At 49.0% G+C, this 11,090-nt stretch overlaps 1 long non-coding RNA gene across 1 annotated transcript; it reads left to right on the plus strand.

Annotated features, from left to right (window-relative positions):
- Positions 1–3,141: 3,141 nt before the first annotated feature.
- On the plus strand, positions 3,142–3,920 carry LOC133261504 (uncharacterized). The gene is made up of 2 exons (XR_009741059.1): positions 3,142–3,387; positions 3,690–3,920. It is a non-coding gene; the product is annotated as an uncharacterized LOC133261504 (long non-coding RNA).
- The last annotated feature ends 7,170 nt before the right edge of the window (positions 3,921–11,090 follow it).

An 11,090-nucleotide genomic window follows, 5' to 3' on the forward strand; every position in this document is an offset into this window, starting at 1 on the left:
GTCACAAAGAGTTGGACATGACTGAAGGGACTGAGCATGCATGCGAGAGCACATTTAATCTGATTAGAAAAACCTTCCCTGATCAACAAATAAAACTGTAAACTGTCCTTCATGCTTTGTCACTCCTAATCCTCTACACTGCTTCAAGGGAGAACTTGTAGGAACCACAGCACTAGGGACCAGATCAAGCCAGGACCTCGAGTTCTCAAGACTCTCCCCTCTCTCCTCTTCACCTCTTATGCTGCACTTGTTCTACTGAGCTCCGTTCTTTTCCTCCTTTACATGGAGGAGCAGTCATGAGTCACATCCTTCATGCCCATAACTGAAAAGAGAAGGGACCTTTCCACTCATGTTGGTGAGGATAATCTCAAAGAAATAATGTTTGGCCTGGTTCGGGTCATATGCCAATCCCTAAGCCATCACCACTGCAAGAGGATGTGTGTTTTTGGTCTGGTCCGGGTCCAGCCCCAGGATTGGCACTGACAGGGTCTGTTTGGTTTATTCCCCAACCTGTGACTATGGCCAGAGGGAGAAAACCTCAGACCTGTTGAGACTTGGAGCCAGGAGACTTGGAGCAGACTTTGAGCCAGGAGAGGAGCGAGCTCCATCTGAACCATGTGGTTAAGGATGGGTAAGTGGAAAATCAAGGTGTGATTGCTCCCATGATGGAGGAGACAGACAAGCATTGGGCAGATATGTGTATCAGACACGTGACTGCGGCTTCACCGACCTCAAAGCACTTGCTCTCAGCCTTTATTTACTCCACTGGCCCCTCACACCAGTTCTGTACAATCACTCAAGTATTAAGAATTACCCTGTGGTGAGCCTCAAAATACTGAACAACCAGTATGATGTGAGCACCACCCAAGAAGAAGGGACATACCTTAGTCATTTGGAGAGAGGGTGGGGGGGTCTCCTCACTACCCTGGGGAAGTGGGGACTGATGGCATAGACTCAGTGACTTATAAGCAACAGGAATTATTTCTCACAGTTCCAGAGGCTGGAAGTCCAAGACCAGGGTGCCAGCATGGTCAGGTTCTGGTGAAAGTCTCCTTTCAGGCTGCAGACTGCTGACTTCTCAGTGTATCCTCCCAGGGCAGCATGAGAGCTAACTTGTCTCTGGCCTCTTCTTCCAATTCCAGTTCAGTTCCTCAGTCATGTCCGACTCTTTGTGACCCCAGGGACTGCAGCATGCCAGGCCTCCCTGTCCATCACCAACTCCTGGAGCTTGCTCAAGCTCATGGCCATTGAGTCAGTGATGCCATCCAACCATCTCATCCTCTGTCATCCCCTTCTCCTCCTGCCTTCAATCTTTCCCAGCATCAGGGTCTTTTCCAGTGAGTCAGTTCTTCTCATCAGGTGGTCAAAGTATTGGTGTTTCAGCTTTAGCATCAGTCCTTCCAGTGAATATTCAGGACTGATTTCCTTTAGAATGGCCTGATTGGATCTCCTTGCAGTCCAAGGGACTCTCAAGAGTCTTCCCCAAAACCATAGTTCAAAAGCATCAATTCTTATAAGAGCACTAATATCATTCATGAGGGCTCCATCCTCATGATGTAATTACCTCCCAAAGCCTTTCCTCCAAATGACATCACATTAGACGGTTAAGATTTCAACATATCATTAGGGGAGAGGGGACACAGACATACAGTCCACAACAAGACTCTAGCTATGAACCGTGGGGATACCCATGCTGGTGAACAAGGGTGAAACAACAGCCCAATTACCTTTACTTTGAGGGATTCCCAGGTGGTGCTATTGGTAAAGAAATTACCTGCCAATGCAGAAGATGTACGAGACAAGGGTTCACTCCCTGGGTCAGGAAGATACTCTGGAAAAGGAAATGGCAACCCACTCCAGTATGCTTGCCTGGAGAATCCCATGGACAGAGGAGCCTGGCGGGCTACAGTCCCTGGGGTCCAAAAAGGGTCTTAGCACACATCTTTATTTTACCTTCATGCTGAAAACAAGAGAGGTGTTTGGCTTTGTGCCTAGACACATGGCAAATCCGTGGCAAGAACTCGAGACCCCTGGCACCAATTCTAGGCTTCTTCCACTGTCCTAAACTACCTCCCTGTCCTCAACCATTGGGAGGGGAAGTGAGACAGGATGGAGGAAGCCCGAGAAGAGTTGCTATTATGATCCCAGTGGAGTGGAGGAAGAAGCCAGCATGCCACAGCACACAAGGAAGGCTGCTTAGTGGGTGCCACAAAAACCTGGAAAGCAGCGCCTGCCAGACAGCAAGGATGGGGCTCGGCCAACGGGATGGGAGTCTGCAGCCAGGACGGCAGATGCCGGGAGGGCTGCAGCTATTCTGGGCCTCGAGCTGTAGCTGCTTCCTCACCCAGGTCCTGCCAGTCCCCACCGCCCCAGGGGAGCAGGGAGACCCCCACCCTCTCTCCAACTCCTTACAGATGGAGTATCTGAGACCTGAGACTTCAGAAGCAGGAAGCCAGGCCAAAGGGAATCAGCCCCTCACAAAACAAACATGATTCAGTATCATTTCACAGCATGGCAAATGCTTAGTCATTGTCCTTATTAGAACTCTAAATCCACCCAATCTGCTTGGAACTCATATTGTCCAAATGTCCCACGTTACTAGTTAAAACACTGAGGGGACTTCTCTAGGGGTCCAGTGGTTAAGAATCTGCCTGCCAATGAAGGGGGTCACGCATTTGATCCCTGGTAGGGGGATATTCCACATGCCAAGGGACAAGGAAGCCTGTGGGCCACAACTACTGAAGCCTTCACACCCTAGAGCCCAACTCTGCCACAAGAGGAGCCACAGCCGTGAGAAGCCCACGCACTACAACTTAAGAGCCGCCCTCAAGACAAAGCCCAGGTGCAGCAACAAAGATCCCAGCGAAAAACAATTAATTAAACTTGTTGAAAAAAGAAAGACATGGAGGCCCAAGAAGAGACTATGACCGTGCCCCAAATTTGAAGCAAATTTGAAGGAGAATTGGGCATGGCCTACTATCTCTCCTTGGGACTCCTTCACCCTGGGTTGCCCAAGATGGGGAGAGCATCCAATTCTCATTCTTGGGGTCATCCTCTTTCCACTTAAAAGGGCCAGCTGGGCTGACCTTAAAGCCCCCATCCCTCCAATAAGGGCTTGTGCAGTGTTGAAAGCCTGAATTCCGGCTCCAGCCGCTCCCGCGTCCTCAGGGGCCATCTTGAGGGCCGCGCCATCTTGAGGACGCACGACGCAGGCTTGGCCCCGCCCCTCTCTCTCTAGGACTCAGAGCGTGAACCAGCCCACAGCGTCCGGCCCCACATCTCCACCGTGATGTGGTCCCTCTCGGCATTCTGGGCCAAAGGCACCACCTGAGCAGAAATATCGGAGCCCCACATGTCTCTTCTGGAAAGAGAAAAACAGAAGAAAGGGTAAGAAAGCAAGTCCTCCTCTTCTGCCTCTGGCAGATATCTTCTTTCCGTTGGCTCCACCTTCTCAGCCTGCGCGGGCAGCCACAGGTGTGTCACACGGCTCTGTCGTGTCCTCTGTGTTCAGTTTTGTGGTTCGGGGCACAGGCTCTGGAATATTAGGTATACCATTGACTATGTGTGTAACCTGGACAATTTACCTCACCCGTCTGTTTTCTCACCTGAAAAAATGAGACTAGGGGGTAGGATCAACCTCTAAGGGTTGGGAGGTTTTCATGATGTAAAGAATTTGTCTCTGTGCCTAGGATAGAGTCAGCCCTGGGTGCTTTTTAGGGGTCAGATGACATCAATGTCCACACGACCAAGAATGAAGGGGGGCTGTCACTGTGGCCACCGCTGCCTTCCCGGCTCCTCTAAGACCATCCCAAGCCCTGTGTATGCCAGGAGGCCTTTTCAGATTTCTCTCATCTCCCATCAATTTCTCTTTCCAGAAACATCAGTTTAGTGATGAATTAAATAAATATCATGTCTAATTATTCTGAGTTGATGTCAGGCTTGTCTCTGCATCTAAAACCCTGAACACCTATCAGGCAAGACCAGTGGGTTTTTTTCTCTCCCTGGCAGTGCAAAGCCCAGGCGCAGGGATATAGGGGTTCTGGAAGGTTAGCAATTAGATGAGTAAACAGCTTGGTAACTTTCATAGGAATGGAGTAAAACCGTCTGTATGTATGGATCTCATCTCTTGCTCCTGTGATCTGTAAGGCACAGCACATTCCTGAGGTCCTAAGCCAGACCTAGAAATCTGTCACGCGAAAGATCCAGCATGTCTCATCCATGACCCAAAGAAGACAGAATTAGCGTCACATGGACAAAGCACTCAGCAGCTTATGAAATGGCCTTAGCAATTCACTGATCAAGGAAGCGCCTTTTTTCATCTCTCCAGAGGGATGCCGAGGATCTGAGGGCTTGGCAGAACAACCCTCCCTCATGCTGCTGGTAAGGGGCAGTCCAGAGATCTCTGCCCAGCGCTGCTGGCCCTAAATCTTGAACTTTGCCCTCTCAACCAGCTGCCTCATAGGGAAGTCACACTAGCATCACTCCTCCTTGGCCACAGTGGACTCCATGACGCCTCCCCCTTAACCAGGCAGGAGCCGCCAGGGGTGGCTTTGCTCATTGTGTGTTTCCCTAAGGCCCACTCCACTGGAATATTTAAGAAAACCCAACATGGTATGAAAAGAACATCCCTGTGACTGGCACCAGGATATATTGCTGCCCAATCCCTCCCAGTCCCAGGGCTCACATCTCCTCCAGAACAGGCTTAGAGCAGACCCAGGGGAGGGGAGGTGCGCCCGGAAGGTGGTCCCCCATCACAGCCATTAACAAAAAATGAGCCTCTGCTCCACTGTATTGATGCTACAGGGATGCTCCATGCTGATCCCATGGAACACCATCCACCTTCCATAGAGAAGGAGATTCAGGAAGACAGTGTGGGCTTGGGCTTTGGAAAGAGAATGACTAGTTTGCAGTTCTTTCTCTGCTGCTCTACAAGCTGTGAAACTTTGGGCAGGTTACTCAATATCTTTGCTCTTAAGTTTCCTTCTGGCTGGAAGAGGGGGCTACCATACTTCTGTTTCAGGTTATTTTGGGGGATTTTCAAAGCAGGCATTTGGAAAGCACTGAACACGAAGTGAGTGTTTAATGACTGATGGGTACCAGCTCTTCCACCCACGAGCTAAGCTACCTTCAGCAAATTACCTAATTCATCCGGGCCTCAGACTTCCCTGATGGCTCAGTGGTAGAGAATCTGCCTGCCAGTGCAAGAGACGCTGGTTTGATCCCTGGGTCAGGAAGATCCCTTGGAGAAGGAAATGGCAACCCACTCCAGTATTCTTGCCTGGAGAATCCCATGGACAGAGGAGCCTGGCGGGCTACAGACCACTGGGTGGCTGATAGTTGGACACGACTTAGTGACTAAACAACAGCAACAACAATCTGGACATCAGGGATTTTAGTCTGTAAAATTGTGATTTGATGAAGAAAAAAAAAAAAGGAAAGAAAACACCTCCTTCACAAGGCTGCCAGAAGAACAAGATAAGAACATCCATGCAAAGCTCTTAACCAAGTGCCTGGTGCAACATAAGTGGTCAATTTCAGATGTGTATTGCCATCCTCAGGGACAGAGAACTGGACAATAACAGAGCTATAGCTCTGGGCAAGGTCTTCTGGGGCTAAGCCAGCATACTCTGGGCAAGGGAGAAAATGGTGATGAAAAAAAGAAATCGTCAATGGTGGCTTCCCTGACACAGGCAAGAATAAATCATTCCAAATATGGCAGTTTTTCTGTGCCTAAAACAAGAGATCAGTGTTATACCTTTTCCAGGTGGACAGGTAAGACAGAGCAAGAGGGCATAGGTCCCAAAGGTGGACATGACCTCACTTCAGCACCAGGGTATTTCCAGGTGACACCTTGCTCATCAAGACTCACCCCATAACTAGGTCTTATTTCCCAGAGCCTGGGAAGGAAGCTGGCAACTTCTCCCAATCCAAGCTCCTCATCTCATCTTCCTTCATCACGGCAGCTCTTCTTTTCCAGAGAAGCCCAGGGCAGGATCTGGGCTCCCTCCCACCCATCCTCTTCTGGGAATTCTTACGATGCCTGGGAGAAGGCGTCTGCCCCGAATGCGTGGGTCAGAGGAGTGATTCAGAGTCAGCTGCTGGTTCACAGGCGCGGCTCTGTGGTCTGGCTGTGGAGTCCAGCCTGCTAAGCGCATCTGGACAGTATCAGAATCACAAAAGGAGGAGGTCTGGGAAGGACTCAGGGCCAGCAGACACTCCCAAAGGAAGGAATATGTGGGGAACCAGCTGGGAAAGGGGATGATCTTCAAAATGAATAATTTTATATTAATTATATTTTTTCCACGTCTCTGCACAGCTAGAGAAGATAGTGCTGTTGTTTAGTCGTGTCCGATTCTTTGGGACCCCATGGACTGCAGCCCACCAGGCTCCTCAGTCCATGGGATTCTCCAGGCAAGAATACTAAAGTGGGTTGCCATTTCCTTCTCCAGGGGGTCTTCCCAGACCAGGGATCAAACCCATGTCTCCTGCATTGGCAGGCGGATTCTTTATCACTGAGCCACCTGGGAAGCACAGAGAAGATAGAGGGGTAAGCTATCAAGTCAAAGGAAATTTCTAAGCAGAGAGTTTTCTATAGGTCACGACGAGAACAGTGCCATCATGCACCATCATCAAAGAAGTCATAAATGGCTGGACGCCTTGAGCTGTCATTACTGCGGAGTGGTTTTTATAAGCCACTGTGTGCGTCTCACTGCCCTCCTGACTCAGGTTCAGACTCAGGAGAAATAACATCCTCCTCATTGTCGCCTCTCAGTTCATTAAAATCTGTATTTCATATATGAAGTTCGTTATCTCACCTGAGAGAGGCAAGGGCTATAAAAGCATCTGAGGAGTAAAACGACACTGCAGAATGTTAACAATAAATAGCTTGTAGAAGCACAAAAAAGAGATTATCTGATAAAATTGATACCTATAACTCAAAAACAAATAACCAAAGTCAGTGAGCTTATAAAGAACACCGCCTCTCAGGGCACAGAAGGGGGGCCCCCAACATCTCATCTAGCTAATGCACAGAGGTCTCCCCCCACTGCCCACCACCACGCTAGCTCAGAGCCCTGCTGTTACCTGCCTGGACCTCCCTGTAGCCACTCTTCAAAGCGCTTTGTGTCTTTACAGTTATTTACAGTCTTTTTCTTTCCCCTGCGCCCCTACCTCCCCAAGCAGAGACCTTGTCTGTGTTCTTGACTGCTGTATTTCCAGGGCTTAGCGTGCTGCCTGGTGCACAGTAGGGGCTCCATAAATATTTGATGGCCAATAAGACCTCTCATTCTGAATCCTTTTATGCAGGACTAATAGGCTTCCCTGATGACTCAGTGGGTAAAGAATCTGCCTGCAGTGCAGGAGACACAGGAGACGTGGGTTCGATTCCTGGGTCAGGAAGATACCCCGGAGGAGGAAATGGCAACCCACTCCAGTATCCTTGCCTGGAGAATCTCTTGGACAGAGAAGCCTGGCGGGCTACAGTCCATGGGGGGGTAAAGAGTCAGACACAACTGAGCGACTAAGCACACAGAGCAGACAAATGTTCGTAGCCACCTGCTTCCACGGTCCCTTTCTCAGCGGCCATGTGGATAGAGAAACCAGGGGGTTTCCCTTCCAATCCGTCAAGCCCAAGTTCTACCTCCTTTTAGCTCTGAAATCTCAGGCAAATTCCTCACTGCTGCCCCGGGACTCTGATTTGGCTTTCTCCACAGCACCATCACTATGCCCTGTTTGGCTTGTGTGCTCACTGTCTCCAGCCAGAAAGCCAGCACCAAGGGGTCAGGGACTTTGCTTTGTTCCCTGCTAAACAGCGGCGGTCAACACATGCAGCGGCAGCCATCACAGACACTGACCACTCAGGGTGCTGGCCCCACGTGCTGTGCATGTGCAAGCCGCCCACCGATCAAATCCGGCGGTACTCCGGGTCCTAGAACGGGGTTTGGAATGCAGTAGGTACCCAACAAAGGCATCAAATAAGTGGATGGATTGCAGTCACCCTGTCTTATGAAACAGGATATTGTAGCTATCCGACGTGTATGGGGTCCTTTCTGCCCCCATTGCAAGCCAGCTCTGGCCAACCAAGGAAGCAGCCAGACCGTCTCCTCTGGCCCCCGGCATCTCTCCCACCACAGCAAATGTGACCTCTCTCAACAGGATCTCAAAGTGACAACATCAACTGTCTCCACCTCGTACTCTGCTGGACCTTGAGTATCGAGTCCGATCTGTTACTTCACCCTTTACATCCGTTTCTCTCTCTTGCCATTGCCGCCAGTGGTAAAGAGCTGTATTCCTAGACAAGCATGCTCCAAGGACTCATGTGGTTCCCATGGTTACTATATACTAAACACTTGTGAAAAACATAAACCAAGCTCTTCCCCTGTCCACAGGTTGCTTACAGTCTAGAAATGGAAACAGACAGGTAAAGATACCATTACGTGGAGAACTCCTGAGAGGAGAGAATTTAAGACATCAGAGAGTTGCAGTTGCTAGCAAACTTTAATAAAGTTAACTTTTCAGGGACTTCCGTGGCGATCCAACGGTAAAGACTCTGCACTTCCAATGCAAGCGGCAAGGGTTTGATCCCTACTGGGGTAACTAAGATCCCACATGCCATGCAGCCAAAATGTAAAATAATAAAATTAATAAAATTAACTTTTCAGATGGACGCACTTGGTAAGCTCTAGGTTTTCTATCAGCAGGAACAATTCGGAGTCTGGTAGCTGCCTGGAACTTGCAGGACGGCTGCAATGATTCCAGGAAAGACCTGGCCAACAGAATCCTGAGTGACAAAAGGAACACACCACCCCCCCTCTGCCCACCCCTCATCCCATCTGTCCTTGCCTCCCCTTCGCACTTCCCTCCCCCCAAGGTGGGGGCAGGCACAGGGCAGAGAACAGAAGCCAGGCGCCAATCACATTGTATGAACCCACCTTGCCTTGAGACAGTCAATTGTGAGATTTTGCTCTTTACGTCTCCGAAGTATGCACACCCACCCTCTCGGTCCCCTGCACCCCTTGCCCACACATATCCATGCACACACATGAGCATATGCACAACTCTGAAGCGGCGACGAACAATGCAGACTGTTAACCTCCAACTCCAGCAGGATGGTGTGGAAGATCACCAAGGCAGGGAGCAAAGACCAACTCAAGGACCAGCCCAGGGAGCCAGGAGCCAAGAAACAGGAAGTGGGAGTGGTTCACGGTTCAAAGGATGGGTTCAGGTTGTTGCCTAAGAACCAGTCCTGTGGTCTGAGGTGGGTTCCCTGCTCACCCCCACCAGCCCTCTCCCAACATAACAGCAGTAGTAGTTCAGTTCAGTCGCTCAGTCGTGTCGGACTCTTTGTGACCCCATGAACTGCAGCATGCCGGGCCTCCATGTCCGTCACCAACTCCCAGATCCACCCAAACCCATGTCCATTGAGTCAGTGATGCCATCCAACCATCTCATCCTCTGTCGTCCCCTTCTCCTCCTGCCCTCAATCTTTCCTGGCATCAGGGTCTTTTCCAGTGAGTCAGCTCTTCACATCAGGTGGCCAAATATTGGAGTTTCAGCTTCAACATCAGTGCCTCCAATGAACACCCAGGACTGATCTCCTTTAGGATGGACTGGTTGGCTCTCCTTGCAGTCCAAGGGCCTCTCAACACTCTTCTCCAACACCACAGTTCAAAATCAATTCTTCAGTGCTCAGCTTTCTTCACAGTCCAACTCTCACATCCATACATGACCACTGGAAAAACCATAGCCTTGACTAGACGGGCCGTTGTTGGCAAAGTAATGTCTCTGCTTTTGAATATGCTTTCTAGGTTGGTCATAAATTTCCTTCCAAGGAGTAAGCGTCTTTTAATTTCACGGCTGCGGTCACCATCTACAGTGATTTTGGAGCCCCCAAAAATAAAGTCAGCCACTGTTTCCACTGTTTCCCCATCTATTTGCCATGAAGTGATGGGACCAAATGCCATGATCTTATTTTTCTGAGTGTTGAGCTTTAAGCCAGCTTAGTAGTAATAATTCAGGTTTGTTGAAAGCTGACTGTGTGTCAGGCACTATGAAGCATTTAACGCAGGTCACTTAATTCTTATAACAATTCTGGGTCCAGTTTATGACTATTAGTACTCCACAGCCCTGATGTAACCACTGTGTTACACAGCCTCCCCTGTGTAATATTAATTACATGTAAGGTAATAGTGCCTCCAGGTTGAATCAAGAGATTTTAAAGAGTGAGGCAGAGAAGGCATTCAATCCATTTTATAGTGGTAATGGCTAAAACATGGAGGTCTTAGAAAGAACCAGAAAATAATAAAATTGCCAGACCAAAGAGACCAGCAGTTTTCTAAGCCAGGTTCCACATATACCACCTCTCTCAAATCTCCTGGTAGCCTCTTTCAAAGCTTTGGATACAAACTAAAATCAAGCCCATTTTAGAGAGAAGCAAACGGAGCACTAGGAGGATAAGTAAACAGCCTAAGGAGACGCAGCTAATGAACGGTGGAGTCGCTACGCGTTAACTGTTGCTCTGCTTTATTCAATTAGCACGATTCTACATGCTTTCCAGGCAGCAGTACTACCCATCAGGGTACCACAATTAATCCTGTTCTCCATGGCATTTCCTTCCTATTAATATGATGTTTGCTTGGCACCTCCTGTTGCCGGGCACTCCTATTTTCTCCATGTTTCTTTATCATAAATATCCCTGCTATGAATTTTTTGCATGAAGTAATTTCTTCCTAATTGCTGGATCAAAGAGACCAGCAATTTCCTAAGCAGATCTGAGCCAATGCCCAGGGTCTGCAGTAAGAGTCCAGGTACCTGCCCCCCCACCGTACTAAACTCACGGAATGTTGCAGATGTATTTATTGTTACTCATGTAACATATTAGCACAAAAGGGGGATTGTTTTTCACGCATTTAAGTGCTAGTCAGACAATTCCTTCTTCCACACGATGTTTGTATTAGTCTTCTATGCTGATAAAAAATTTCCACACTCAGAGTGGCTTAAAAATACACATGCATGTATTAAAATCCTGGCATAACACATCTGGGTCCTCTACCCTGGGTATTTCACAGAGCTGAAGTCAGGATGTTGGCCAG

This window comes from Bos javanicus, chromosome 15 (assembly GCF_032452875.1).
Source record: "Bos javanicus breed banteng chromosome 15, ARS-OSU_banteng_1.0, whole genome shotgun sequence".
Taxonomy (NCBI): domain Eukaryota; kingdom Metazoa; phylum Chordata; class Mammalia; order Artiodactyla; family Bovidae; genus Bos; species Bos javanicus.